Here is a 16092-nt window from a genome sequence, read left to right as displayed (position 1 = left end):
GTGGTGGCGCACGCCTTTAATCCCAGCACTCGGGAGGCAGAGGCAGGTGGATCGCTGTGAGTTCGAGGCCAGCCTGGTCTACAAAGTGAGTCCAGGACAGTCGAGGCTACACAGAGAAACCTTGTCTCAAATAGGGTCTCCCGCAGAGACTTCCAGGATCTCTGTCCCAGAGATGCCCCACCATAGGTTTCTGTTCTCTTTCCCAGTTCTTCTCCTCACCATTCCTTTCTCTCTCTGCCCTCTGGATACCCATCTCCTACCCAGTTCCTTCCCTCCATGTACTTCAGATGTCTATTGTATTTCATGTTCTGGGTGAGATTCAAACATCTTCCCTAGGTCCCTTGGTGGCTTCTTTGGGTCTATAGATTGCAGTAGGTTTACCTAGTACTATATGGCTAATATCTGCTTATAAGTGAGTGCGTACCAAATATGTCTTTCTGAGTCTGGGTTATCTCACTCGGGATTATCATTTCTGGTTCCATCCGTCTGCATGCAGATTTCATGATTTCTTTGTTTCTAATAGCTGAGTAGTATCCCGTTGTGTATATGTCCCATATTTTCTTTATCCATTCTTAAGGTGTGGGGCATCTAGATTGCTTCCAGTTTCTGGCTGCTATGAATAAGGCTGCAACGAACACAGTTGAGCAAGTAAGCTAGGTGGGGCTCCTAGAGGAGGGCAAGAGACACCAGCCCACGCATAAACCCTTCAGTCCAAAATGTGTCTTATCTACAAGAAGTATAGGGGTGAAAAATGGAACAGAGATTGAGAGAATGGAAAACCATTGACTGGCCCAGCTCGCGACTCACCCCGTGGGAGTGGGCCAACCACTGTCACTATTAATGATACTCTGCTATGCTTGCAGACAGGAGTCTAACATAGCTGTCATCTGAGAGCTTCATCCAGCAGTGGATGGATACAGATGCAGAGACCCAATGCTAAGCAACGGGGCTGCGCTTGGAGAGTGCTGTGGAACAGTGGGGGAAAGATAGAAGAAGTGAAGGGATCAAGGACACCGTAATAACACCTACAGAGTAATCTAACCTGGGTCCATGGGGGATCACAGGGACTGAACCACCAACTAACAAGCTTGCATGGACAGAATCTATACCCCTTACACGTATGTAGCAGACGTGCAGCATGCTCATCATGCGGGGGGGTCTCTTAACAATGAGAGTAGGAGCTAGCTCTGACTCTGTTGCCTGCCTTTGCCACTTCCAAGTAAGAGAGGATGTGCTTAGTCCTGCTGTGACTTGAGATATCATGGTGGATTGGTACTAATTGGGGGCAGAAGGGGATGGGGGAATGGGAGTAAAGGGGTGAGAGGGGTGGGACTAGGAGAAAGGAGAGATGCGGCTGGGATAGGTATATAAGGTGCTTAAATAAATAAATGGAAGGAAAAATGAAATCTACAAGTGGCCATGTTCTCAATGAAAGGATAGTTCTTTCTTCCCCAGAAGATGCTCACTTGCAGCAGCTCCCCAGGAAGGGCTGGGGCCTGGAGAGCAGTTATCCCAGTACACGAGAATTTTGAATGTTTAGATACCCCACTTAGCACTGAGTCTTCATGGCCCCTGAAGGTGCTATGTAAATATCAATGATCATATTCAATGATGGGCTCTCCACACTACAATATAAACCACCCAGGGGAAAGATGTACCTACTGTCACAACAGTGGTACGAGCATTATGGGGTAACTAACTGATTTCTGATTGGATATGATGTAAGCCTCACAGGTGGAAGCTTTACCCCATAACTAGGGAGGTCATATATCTTAGGATGGAATTCACTATTGTTATTTTGCTCAGATGTTATATCGTCAAATTGAGTTCTAATTTTTTTTTTTTTTTTTTTCGAGACAGGGTTTCTCTGTGTACCCTTGGCTGTCCAGGACCCGCTTTGTAGACCAGGCTGGCCTCGAACTCACAGCGATCCACCTGCCTCTGCCTCCCGAGTGCTGGGATTATAGGCGTGCGCCACCACGCCCGGCTGAGTTCTAAATATTTATGTTTATACCTGTAGACCTGGGATATTTTGAACATTGGGGCAAACAACCTTCTTACACTGGGCATCTCTGTCAATACAGAGATGCATAACTGGTCAAAGAGCTGAGAATAAAAGAATGTTTATTCTGTGCCACTGTATATTAAAAGTACTTATTTTGTTAATAACAGTTCACAATTAGATTTATTTGAATCCCAATATAGACTCCACACTTAGGTTTCTGAACAATGATGGAACTGCTAAGACTTAGAGAAAGAGTAAATAAATTTTGCAGGTGAGGTGAACATACAACCATAAGGGAAAGAATGGAATGCTTAAAATTCAAGTAGTGTCCTTGGGTATGAAGTTGAAAACAAATTGATTGGCTGTGGTTAATCTTGGTTACAGACAAGCTCATTTAGTTTTATCAGTTATTATTATTTTATTAGCTATGACTTATTAGTCACAATTTATTAAATAAAATATTGGTTATTTATTAGTTATTATTTATTATGTGTTTTTATATTATTAGTCATTGTTTTAGTTTATTATTTAGTCTTATTTTCTCTTTATTCTAAATATATATCTTCTGTTGGGGTATAGCCAGTAAAGGTTTTCTCCCATTTTCTGGATTGCTTCTTAATTGAGATTTCCCTTAACTGAACAGAAGAATTTTCGTGTCACAGGATACCATTTTTCTGTTGTTTCCTATGTCATCAGAATCCTATTCAGAAAGTTCCCCACCTGTGCATGGATTTGAGGTGCTTTTCTTCTATCAGCTTCCTAATATCTAGTCTTATGTTTAGATTCTTGATCCATTTTTGGAGTAATGTTATTCAGGGTCAGTTTCAATGTTCTACATGTATACAGCCACACACTATTTGTTAAAGAGGCTGTCTTTTCTCTTTTACAATGGCAGAGGATAAATAGAGACATTTACATATGTGATATCTTAACATAGAAGCAAAACTTGCTTGGCCAGATGTTTAAGCAAGGATGGAGTACAGAACTGAGACTGGGAAGGGTGGGGACTGTAGCATCAAAGCGCACAAGATACGTATATGAAAAGGCCGAAGAACAAATTCAGTAAGTTAATCGAAAATTCATTGTATCCTTCTACTTTTATGAAATCTTCCATAAGAAATGATTAAAATATCTTTTCACTAACTGAAAAAGATTAAGACATTTAAGTAATATGCAAAAATGTAAAAGGCTACTGAACTTTTGGAGAAAAAAAACCTTAAATATTAAGAAGAAACTATTAATGCACAATATCACTGACATTGCCTACAAAGAAATGAAAAATACTCAAATAATATCATGAGCGACTTCACAGAAGATTACCGCAACTGGCTGAAATAATTATGGAAATAAATATAAATTCCAAGTAAAGCACATTTTTGATTGATCCCCTGAGGATTTTTTTTTTAAAAAACAACATGAGACAGATAATGTGCACACGAGTAAAGAACAGCTCATATATTTGACACCGGTTTCTTTTACTGTGATGTCAGTTGTCTATAGACTTCATTGTGGTATTAAAGTTCTGTGTCAGGTGTGAATATAAATGACCTTCGTCTCCATCTGGCAAGTATAAACACAGACATATTCAGAGGAAATGGATATTCATATTCAGTTACAGAGAGCCTGGAGTATTTCGAAGCATAGCATTGTAAGTTGCATAATTTAATTGCAGTTTCAGAAATCTAATTTACAGAAAAATCAATTTGAAGATGCTTCCTGTGTTCATCTTATAACAATAAAACGTCTCAAAACTAGCCAGAAAGTGATAGAGTTGTGGGATGGAAAGTCTACTTGCGCAGTTAAGGCTCATGACTGAGGACACATGGTGGAATTCCGTTTCAGCTCTCAGGAATGCAAAGCCAAAACCTTTAAATGTACACACACACATTTAATTCTGGGAGTACAAGTATTTATTCTGTGTATAGGAATTCAAGTATGAGCACATATCTGTACATTGCACACACATATATACGTATGTATACATACATACATACATACACACGTGTGTGTGTGTGTGTGTATTTGTAGTATATAGGGTTTGGGGGAAAGATGATAAAATATTGACAGCCTGTCACAATAATTACAACCAGGGAGTATGATATGGAAACCGTAGCAAGGTTTTCTTTCACTAGATGCTTGTCATTTGAAGTACTCCTAAGAATTGTTCAAGTGCCACTCATAAAATATAAACAATGCTTATGGGACTACGTAACCTTGAAAATGTCCTGTGCTTTTAGATTAATTTCTCCATGAATCCATTTTTAAAGCCATCCATATACTTTTAAAATTGCAAAATTGGGGCTGGATGTAAGAGAGCATTATATTTCTACAACTTACTGAAAAGGAGTCCTTGAGGGAGGATAGTATTGTCTATAAAAAAGAATTAGTGTATCAAGTATTACAGTTTAACACTGTCAGTACAGTCAACCTCACATTGTGTGTGTGTGTAATATTTTTAGTGTAATTAAAGCACCAAATATGCATTAATGATTTTAATAATTCAACAATAACTCAGTTTTTAACCTTACGACATTTCCTACTACATTCTCCATTTTCTTAATGCTAAATGAAAAATATTCAAAACCAATTAAATAATTTCTGCCTATGTTACAGACTAACACTCTATAACATGTTTTATAGGCTCTTTATTTTAAAGTCGGATTGTCATGGCTGTTGGGTTTATACATCCCACTAACATCAAATACATCTACTCTGGACTGCTTTACACATATCAAGTCACCCCAAAAGTATGCCATGCTCAGCATGGTCAGCATTGTCTAATCTTGAAATATTTAAGGCTTTCATTGATACGATTAAGTCTGTACATTGCTTCTGAACTCTGTGGTTCTCCACTGTAGGCTGTATAATCTTGTCTACTTTTTATGAACTGAAGAACTTTACTCAGTAATGCACTCCGAAGGGAAACTGAAACTTCTCCATAAGAAATCAGGGGACTGCAAATGCTGCTTCTCATAACATTACTTTCCTAAAGTTACACATGCTCATAATCTGAACTTTATTTATCTATCTAATAATTTAAGTGACCTAGATGTGCCAGTTGATGAATGTACTACATTTGTGCATCTCATGTTTCTGAATTTCTATTTCAACCCCCTGATTTTATTTTACCATTCAATTTTCTCTGTGTGCTGGTTAATATCATTTAATCTCATGCCTAGATAAAGTGAACAAAATTGGAAATACATATTTACTTATTTCCTCAGTGTGTTTTGTTGTACTTTAAAATGCAGTCAGGAGAAATTTTCCTACTTCAGTTTTTTTTTTTTTTTTTTGAATGCTGAATAGCCCCTGCCTTTCCACTTTCATTCTGAACTTGTCATTCTCAATTCCATTGTGAAACTGTAAAAGGAACTATCAGATGTGACCCACATGACAGCACACTGCTTTCCTATTTTCTCTATGACTGGTGCATTTGTGTGAGAAGGAATTTAATATGCCGGTCCCCGCTGACAGCGGTGAGTCCCTGCGTAAATGTCAGTACTCAGTGCACAGGGACGCAGTGCTTCCATTAACATCATATATACATGGTGGCAAAGTAACACTTCGGCCCAAATTGGAAGCACTGGACTACCAGCTTCTCCTTTAAAAGTGGTTGGCAATGGGTTCCGTTTAGTGAAATAATCCCACCAGCAAATCTTCACCTGTCAGGGGCTGGGTTTCTAGACACAATTATTTATGGGAGGAGTTATCGCGAGATTCCGGCTGTGTTTTCACTTGGTCGGTTTTCCAAACCAGTGGAGGGGCTGATGATAGGCAAACACTGACACAGTGTGAACTCAGCCTAACTGCCGTGAGATAGGATCTGAGGTAATCGCTCAAGTTCACACTGACCTTTACCCTACTTAGAAAGTCACATTTTCTGGAGTTTCGTATCATCTCGTACGACAGTGGCTCACACATCTTCAGCTATACTTTTAGGAATAACAATAACACCAGCAATGATATTTAAACCCTTTACCGTGATCCATATATTACTGTGCATTCACAAATTAATTCAGCATTCCACAGATCAACTCTATAATTGGGCCTTATTATTACACTTTTCCAGATTAAAATAAAAACTAAAAATTTTTTTTATTCTCCCGACTCCTCCAGCTTGCTCTTGCTTGTTAACAGTACACTTTGCTGTCTGCACATGCTCAGAACTCTCAGGCTAGATCTTAGTATCGATCTCCTGGGGATATTCACCAATCCAGTTGGAGACAACAAAAAATAAGTTTGATGACATATGCAGACTAACATTTTCTCAAAAAAAAATTTAGTTTTCCTGAATATAATCTGAAGCAAAGATAGAAAATAATAAATAATTTATAAAAACAAGCACATTCTTTCCCTTGGGAATATTAAACCTTGTCCTCACACTTGATTTAGACACTGACACTGAAAATGGAATTATTTTTATACAACTCGTGCTTAGACACACTGAAGACATTGCACAATTTGACCATCTTTTGTCTCACACGACTCATCAAGTCTGACCTACTGGCTCTTTTTTTTAATCCAAATAAATATAAATAAGTGCTTATTGCTTTAAAACCTGGACCTTCTCTTTCATTTATACACAAACAGTCTAACTTAAATGGCTCTATAAGAAATGTATAGAATGTTATTTTGTTCCGTGAGAGTAACTGCTTCTTTCTCTAAGTAAAAGGCCACCATGACTGACCAAACACAGAATCCTCTTCCTACCAACCAGGAAGCTGTGGCCTTAGGAAGAAGATCTACTGCTACCATAGCTACCATGTTGCTACAAATGCTACATGGACCATTTGCTTTTTATGTTTCTCCACTTGAATCAGATTCTGAGAAAGACACTTGATTATTTCAGTCTCAGAATAACACTTTCCCATTATTGACAAAGTGAGTAGGAAAGAAATATTTTTTTTTTTATTTTAGTTTGGGGGAGGATTGCTTGTTTGCTTGCTTGTTTATTTTTTTGTAAAACAAAAGGCGGCCCTTTGATTCTTCAACATTTCAACTTAAGGACTGTAGGAATTATAAAGGCAAAGCCATGAAATGCAGTAAAAATTTTCAACATGTCAACAGTTGTAATTCAAACAGCTTGCATATTTTTCTCTACCTGTCAGCTATCCTGTCCATTACTGTAGCACACTACAAGAGACAGCCATGTTATGGAGAAGAAAGAATAACTTGTCTCATAGTTTCTGCCCATGCTTGGTAGATCCCATCCTCAAGAGGACCATTAAGAGTACATTGTCATGGTAGAAACTACGTGATGGAGCAGAACTTTGTGCTGCATGAAGGCTAGGACACTGAGAAACAGGCAGGATAAGAATAGCATACCAACAGGTCCTGTAAGGGCATGATTTCCATGATCTAACTTCCTTTTTATTAACTCATACCTTTGAGAGCTTTGCTAGAGTATCCCTTAAGGACACTACAGTTCTGCATGGAGCCTGCACACACACGCCTTTTGAAGACAGTCAAGATTGATTGAGGACACAATATAATGCTTCTCACTCCATAATTTAATTAAACTGAATTTTGAAAAAAAACCCAATTCTGATACTCATAAGTGAGTGAGCCTTCAGTAGAGTACTGAAAGAGGAATAGGGACATTTAACATCTCACCATAAAGATGTATGATCACCCCAATTTTCATTACTAACACTTCCATTGAGACCTGTATTGACACCTTACTTTAGTTTGAACTAACATAGGAGGTAGGTTGATGAAATTAGTGGATTTAGTGAGTAGATAATGGACTTGAGACTTTCTGGTCTCATTTTCCACAAAAGGCCACACCAAGTGACCTATGTACAGTCAGTTCCGTACCAAGGCACAAGGCTTAATCATGCAGAAGCAAAATGTTCTCTCTCTGGGGTTGAGTCACACATTTCCTATTTGATCTCTATTATCTATCTATCTATCTATCTATCTATCTATCTATCTATCTATCTCTATCTTGCTATTTCACTTCTTTTACAATTAATTATATTTTCCCTTTTATTGAATATAATATTTTTCTCACATAGTATATTCTGGCTAGGGTTTCTCCTTCCTCTACCTCTCACAGTTCTTCCTCACCTTCCTGCCCATCCAGATCTACCCCATTTCTGTCTCTCATTAGAAAGCAAACAGGCTTCTAAGGGATCATAATAGTAATAATAATAATAAATGATATAATATAATACAAATACAATATAACACATCAGAATAGGACAAAACGAAACAAATAAATAACAACAGAAATCAGAAGGAAAAGAGCCCAAGCAAATTCACATTAAACATATGAGTGCAGAGTCACATGATCCGACATCCCATGAAACACTAAGCCAGAAACCATCATATATACACAAAAGAACCTGTATGGTTAAAAATAGAGAGAAATAAAACATAAACTCCTTCTTGATAATGCTGACTGAAGTGTCTTCCTGTTTTCGTCTTGAGTTAAATGTGGCTGTTTCTCAGCTGACCAAGCATGATCATGGAATATCTGGGATCAGGGAGTTGAAGACGTCTTAGAGCAGCCATTCTCAACCTGTGGGTCGTGACCCCTTTGGCAAATCCCTATCTTTAAAATCACTACAATTCATGATGGTAGCAGCATTACAGGCATGAAGGAGCAATCGTATACTTTATGGCTGGGGTCAGCAGAGCATGAGGAGCTGTACTGAAGGTCACGGCATTAGGAATGTTGAGAACCTCTGGATTAGAGGGTGAAGTGTGCATGCAGTGAAAGATGCACAACTTGATCTTGATTCTTAGAATGCATGTCAAGGTGAGCGGAAAGAGTTGACTCCACAAAGATATCCTCTGATCTTCACAAGTGTGCCATGTAACACATGTGATCATACATGTCACATACAATAACAATAATAATAATAATAATAATAATAATAATAATAATTTTGTTTCAGAGACTATATTAGTCAGGGTTCTTTACAGTAGCAAAACTGATAGAATAAATTCCAAAGAAGTAGTAGGCTTTGAGGCTAGTGAAAGACTGTACTTGCTGGCAAGGAGAGAGCAAACAGGCAAAGAGTGAAAGCTTCCTTCTTCCATTGTCCTTATAGAGGCTTACAGAAGAAGGCATGGCACCAGACAAGAGATGGGTTTTTCCAGCTCAAATGACCTGGACTGAACATCTTGATCAGACGTTGATCTTCCCACTCCAAGTTAAGCAAAAACCCCTCACAGACTTGCTTCTCCATTTTCCAGACATGGTCAGGTTAACAACCATGAATAGCCACTACAGAGACAGACTGGCTAGCACTTCTTTCTCTCTGCCATCATTTCTTTAATGTGCACATGAGTCTGTGGTCATAAAATTATATAAAATGGCAATGTTAAATGAGGGACTATCCAATGGTAAAGATGGCAGGGAAATAATTTAGACAGAACACAGTGCCTCAAGTGCCTACTTACAAGTCATAACCTACTGGTAACAATTAGTAACCTCCTTAAGACGTGCTTGCCAACTTAATAGCATCTTTATCATGCAAAACACTCTATGTCATATAGTCTGTTAACTGAACTCAAATGTATTCCCCAGTGATGGACGTGATGATCATGTGGTCATTTGACTGTTCACATGTGTTTATAAAGAAACATGGACCTTGAAATCCTTTCCATCTTATAAAAACGGGTATTTCTATGAAAGAAAAAAATCGCCTCTGTAATTTACTTCCAGTTTATTGTGATATAGGCAATATTTTATGCATGGTGGCTTCTGCCTATGTAGGCTTATTTTGTATAATTTTGTGCCAGTCACCAATTGTATAGAAAATCACTTTTCTAATTAAACTTTATTTTTCCAGTAGACATTGTCTCTTGTCTTAGAGGATTGACATTTCTCTTGATTACAATGGCATCTCTGAGCTAGTGCTTTGAGGATTGAAATCTGATTTTGTAGCTAATTATCTCTTGCTCTTTGGTAACTTTATTTAATTAGGACTTTGTGAGTACATGGCTTAATTTATACCTTCAGTATTTAATTTCTACAATATCCTCTCATTTCTGCTGGCGTTGTGATATCCCAGGCCATTCTCAAAAGAAAAACATACTATTTCAACAAAGAGCTTAAAGGGTCTCAAAGAGTTTTAAACTCTGGACTCAAAGTTTTTTGTTTGTTTTTAAATTTGTCTGCTTTTGTTTTTTTTGAGACATGGTTTCTCTTTATAACAGCCCTGGCAGTCCTGTAACTCACTCTGTAGATAAGACTGACCTTGAACTTAAAGAGATCCACCTCCATCTGCCTCCCCAGTGCTGGGATTAAAGGCATGCATAGCTATGCCTGGCTAGAATCTTTTTATTTATATTTTAAAATTTTATTCGTGTCTGTGTATACCTGCATATAGGCCAGATGTCCAAAGAAGGCAAAAGAGGGAATCAGATCCCTGGAATTTGAGATACAGATGATTGTGAGTGTTCTGATGTAGGTACTGGGGGCCATCCTGTGTTTTCAGGAACTTTGGTACTCACTCTTAACTGCTCTACACAGTTACTTCAAGTAGGCTTGAAAGAGGCAGTGGCTTCCCTTGCTGACCCCTGGAGGTGACAGGAGAGGGAACACTCAGGATTCACAGAAACAGGATTTCTCTGCTTTGATAGCAGTTGGATTTGGGGGCTAAGGTGAGAGCTTTTGTTCATGCAAAGGGGCATCCTTGCTCTGCACATCCCACCCCTGTGAGGAGAGAGAGAGAGAGAGAGAGAGAGAGAGAGAGAGAGAGAGAGAGAGAGAGAGAGAGAGAGAGAGAGAGAGAGAGAAGAATTTCTTATCATTTTACTCAGATGCAGAAAAGAAAGTGGATGAGGGATTGCTGAGAACTAATTAGCATAACAGAATATAGTCCTTACTAGGGTCTCTCAACATTATTTGGTATCTTATTAAAGAAAGTATAACAATATTCAATATTTGGGCTGAATAAGGTACATAAAAATAAATGCATGAATATACAGCTTCAATGCTTAACATTTAGCAATGTGAACAGATGTAAACTTGAGGAACATTAAAATATAAGTGAGGAAAACATTGAATAAGAGTGAATCTAAATTGGAGTTTTATGTAGAGTGCACAATAATTTAGATATTAATATGGAGTGATATCCACATATAATTAAATTTTCGGATTCCTTTTTAAAGAATTAGTTTATGGATTGTACTAAGCTGCATATAATATTACCTTTCAACAATCATGTAATCAGATTTACTTCTGAATGGCCTAATTTGTCTGCTTAAATTATCAAGCATTAAAATTTAATTTAAATAATTTAGCATTAAATATGTATAAACATTAAGGCGGGAAGGGTGGCTGTTTATTTCTGAGCCAAGAAACTAAAGACAGCTAAATTTCTAAATGCCCTGCAAATTTTCCATTCACCAAGTGACACTATTCTGGGTAGAGGAAAAGATGTGTTTTTTGACATCACTAAGATTTAGAGATCAGTTTCATAAACTTCTGGTTAGTTCCTCTAAATATTTCGGATGGGCCTGAGTCACGCTTTGCACCCAATATTCTAAATGCAGTCATTTATAACCTTATTACCTGGAGCCGCATATTTTAAAATGTCATTTGCTGAAATTAATATTCTCTGAAAAAATGCATTCCTGATTGACAGCTTTCCTAAAGGAGGAAAATAAGTATTGAAGTTGACTATATATGTATAGTTGAAATATGTTGGGCTGTCTGGACCCGCTGGAAAATCTACTGGGACCCTCGGACCCCTAGGGAGACGCGAAGAACGGACAGCAAGTCAAGGAGTCTGATCAAGCTGACAAAATTTTATTTTCTCACAGGCAAATATGTACCATTGAAGCAGGAGGCTGAGTAGGGTGATCCAGGTGGGCGGTTTTCACAAGATGTCAGGAAGTCAGGAAGTTTGGCAGGGCGAGGGCCCCTGTGGTTCTGAGGCTGGGTGGAATTGTTAGGCATCTGGAACCACAAGATGTTATCTATAGACTTTGTTTCGCTCAGCCACTGAAGGTCTCTGTAATTGAGGGAATACTGAGAACAGCTGGAGAGTACCTTGAGGGAGGGGAAGAGGTCGCAAGGCAGCCTGCCCCAGGTCCACTCGATGTATTATACCAAGGTCCAAGATGCTTGCCAGCTATGGTCTTGGCTCTCCACATTGGGCTGTAGGAAGAAAGCCTGATATTTTCACCAAATTCTGTAATGTGCTTTTGCAGTCTCTCAGTAATGAGCAGGTATAATTTTAAAATAATGCTTGAAAATATTTGTAAAAATATTCGTTCTTTTTCAGTAGTAGATAACTGTATAAACATTTTTTTTTTGCTCGCTAATAAAAAAAAAAATCTGAGCCTGTGGCCTGGTAGGAAGGCTGGGCAGTTAAGAGTGAGTACCAAAGTTGCTGAAAACACAGGTTTGGCTCCCGGTACCTACATCAGAACACTCACAATCATCTGTATCTCAAGTTCCAGGGATCTGATTCCCTCTTTTGCCTTCTTTGGACATCTGGCCTATGTGCACATATACACAGACACATAGAAATAAAATCTAAATATATATAAATAAAAAGATTCTAGCCAGACATATCTGTGTATGCCTTTAGTCCCAGCACTGGGAAGGCAGATGGAGGTGGATTTCTTTAAGTTCAAGTCCAGCCTGATCTCCAGAGTGAGTTACAGGACAGCCAGGGCTATTATAAAGAGAAACCATGTCTCAAAAAAAAAAAAACCACCAAAAACCAAAAAACAAAAACAAACTAAAAACAAACAAAAAACTATCAACTGCCCAGACTTCCTTCCATGCCACAGTCTCAGATGGGCTTGAGCCATGCTTTGCACCCAGTAATCTAAATGTAATCATTCATAACCCTACTACCTGAAGCCTGGAGCATCAGAATCAGAGAGTCTGTGCTCCAATTGTTGGGAGATCCACATGAAGACCAAGCTGCACATCTGCTACATATGTGCAAGGTGCCTAGGACCAGTCCATGCATGGTCTTTGGTTGGTGATTCAGTCACTGTGAGCCTCCATGAGACGAGGTTAATTGATTCTATAGGTCTTCTTATGAAGTTATTGACCCATCCCTTAATGGATGCCCTAGGTCTCCCATGTGACTCCCCAAGCTCTGTCTAATGTTTATCTGTGGGTATTTGCATCTGTTTATATCAGCTGCTGGGTGAAGCGTCTCAGAGGAGTTATACTATGTTCCTGTCTATAAGCATAGCAGTGTAACATTAATATTTACACTCTTGAGAGTCAACCCCTTTGAGTACTTGCTCATATGACAGCCTCTAAACTGTGATGTAATCTTTGCTCTTTGTAGTGTCACTCTGATACCTAAACAGTGAAGAGACATTCCCAGCCTCTCTGGTAGATTCTGGAATGTATGGTCAACCAGTTGGTCAAGTGGTCTGAGCATTTCTGCAACTGAAAAATCACAATCTTTATATCTATTTCATACATCCTCAGAACAAGAGTTTTTATCTGCATGGAGGATTTACACCAGATCTTGGTCTATGATCCTATGTAAAATTTTGTAGTATTCCAAAAGGAAAGAAACATCCTCCACACTTTGAATACACAGCATGTTCTTTTTGCTAAAAGTAAAGATGATGCACTACATGCAGGAAAGAGATACATCTGAAAAATCAGAGGCCATCCCTATCCCCAGTCTTGCCAGGTTTGGTGATTCTGGGGAAGCTGGTCCTTTCCCACCACTGTACTTTCATTTCCCATTGAAATATGATGAGTGAAATACTTGAAATTCTTATCCTTTGCACACAATCTCAACCCACTTGACAGAAGCAGACAATGATTGCTGTCTGTTATGTCCTAATCAAAATATCCCTCTTCATGGAAACCAGAGATGACCACAGTGGCTGAGACTCAGGCATAGATCATAGTGCTGGGAAGAGGTGTGTACCTGTCATTAGTGATCAGGTGTCAGATCTTGGAAGCATTCATATAGTAGACACACTATAAATAATTTTAAGCCATTTATGTTCCTGCTCATCAGAATCTAATGCACTAATTTCCATCAACATACCTGCCCTATTCCGAGTCGCCAGACAATAGCAATAGTGACTCTTACACTTCTCAGTGTACATAGTATTTGGGTTCTTAAACAAGATATTTAGAGGAAGTTTTACCTCCTTCATAAGAATTATACTATAAATCTCAGAGCAGCGCTGAGCGAGTTCAGATAAAAAGGAAGGACATAGCAGGTCTCAGTCACTGGGCACCAGGATTCACTGTAATAGCAAGTCTAGATTCACATGCAGTACTTGGCACGGAGCGCCTCTGCTGTTCATGCTTACTTACTGCCTCATATCTGAACAGTTTGGTTTTTAAAAAAGCTCCTGTACTCTGTCTTTCTTGGTTCCAGTGTGATATTAAAACCATCCCCCAAAATGAAATCCCCAGAAAAGATTCGACATTCTCCTCCTTTAACTCTCACAGTTTTCAAACTGACTTGGGAGCCCATCCTGCTGCACTCAACAAAATCCGCTGTGTCACTAATAACATTTTTTACAGTCTCTTTATGTACATCATTTGATTATCTAAACCAAATTTCCTTGGTGATATCTATTTGTATTTTTTAGAGCGCCTTAAACAGAAACATTGCATATCAAATTTCATTCTTTCCATTACAGAGTTCAGAGAAAGGAAGAGGAGCCCATCCCCTAACATATCCGAAGCAAGATCCACTATGATCGAGCATCATAGAGTTGCATAGATTCATACATCACCCACACGACGAGTGCTGTTGTTAGTTAAGTTGTAAGATGTTTCAGTGACAAGAGTGTACTGGCTGGTTTTGTGTGTCGACTCGAGACAAGCTGGAGTCATCAGAGAGGAAGGAGCCCCGTTAAGGAGATGCCTCCGTGAGATACAGCTGTAAGGCATTTTTACAATTAGTGATCAGTGGGGGGAGGGCCCAGGCCCTGGTGGTTGGATCCTTGGCCTGGTGGTCCTGGGTTCTATAAAAACGCAGGATGATCAAGCCATGGGAAGTAAATCCATAAGCAGCACATCCCCATGGCCTCTGCATCAGCTCCTGCCTTCATGTTCCAGCCCTGTTTGAGTTCCAATGATCTGGACTATGATCTGGGAGTGTAAGACAAATTAACCCTTCCTTCCCCAACTTACATTTTCTTGTTATGATGTTTTGTCAAAGCAATAAAATCTCTAAGACACACAGAGGGGGAAAATGTTATTGTCTTTTTTACAGAACTACAACAGATATGCTTAACATACTTGTTTCTGCATTTTGGAAGTGGTTAGTTATCTTATTTCTAAACTCATAGTATAAAAGCCTGAAAACGTTCTTTTTTTATATTCATTTCCATCCTCTCAATTATTATAACAAATACAAATATGATACTTGAATAATAATCATGTCTATTAATGCATTTTTGACCCTCTGAAATAAACATTATTTGCATATCTATCTTTAGAATAATTTCCATCCATCAGTTAATTGCTAATCAGGTGGACCCATGGGGACTCCATATCCAAAAACAAGAGGGGAACAAACGTCTACTGAATTTTGCTTATAATAATGAAGATAAAACAAAGAGGGCTTCAAGGGCAAAGTGCTGTTTTATCAGTACCTATAACATTTGAATTCACAGATGACATTAAAAATAATGACTATTACCACATTCAATAAACTTCAAAGTGCATCATTTCACACAATCTTCAAATTTTATGTTCCTTCCTGGGGGGTACGCATGCTTAATAGTGCCACTAAAATGGTAGAATTTACCCTTGCCTTGGTGAAAAAGGAATTCAGACGAACGAAGAATGTTTCCTTTGTTTTTATGCAGTGGTCCAGAGTCTCCCCAAAGAGTCAGTTAAATTTTGTAGTCAACTTCTTGGTAAGCAAAACTGATGCAAAGTTAATTCATTTGCTTGCCGTGAGCCAGTACATAGCATGAGCAGACACGCAACTGTGTTCTTTTTTTTCTCCTTTATTAATTTATTCTTGTTATATCTCAATGGTTATCCCATCCCTTGTATCCTCCCATTCTTCCCTCCCTCCCATTTTCCCCTTATTCCCCTCCCCTATGACTGTTCCTGAGGGGGATTACCTCGTCTTATATCTAAAGACTAGTGTCCAATGTAGGCTAGATAT

General features: G+C 38.7%; 1 long non-coding RNA gene across 1 annotated transcript in view; it reads left to right on the top strand.

Moving 5' to 3' along the window:
• The window catches only part of LOC311584564, a 184273-nt gene extending 169131 nt beyond the window's left edge, over positions 1-15142 (top strand). Inside the window, exon 7 of the long non-coding RNA XR_014774938.1 lies at positions 14609-15142. This is a non-coding gene — a long non-coding RNA (uncharacterized lncRNA). The remainder of the gene's footprint in view (positions 1-14608) is intronic.
• Positions 15143-16092: the final 950 nt, after the last annotated feature.

The sequence above is a fragment of the Acomys minous genome (assembly GCF_964271855.1).
Source record: "Acomys minous genome assembly, chromosome: 15".
In the NCBI taxonomy this organism is placed as follows: domain Eukaryota; kingdom Metazoa; phylum Chordata; class Mammalia; order Rodentia; family Muridae; genus Acomys; species Acomys minous.
The sequence above is the reverse complement of the archived record's forward strand: the minus strand, read 5'-3'. Positions and strand labels throughout refer to the sequence as shown.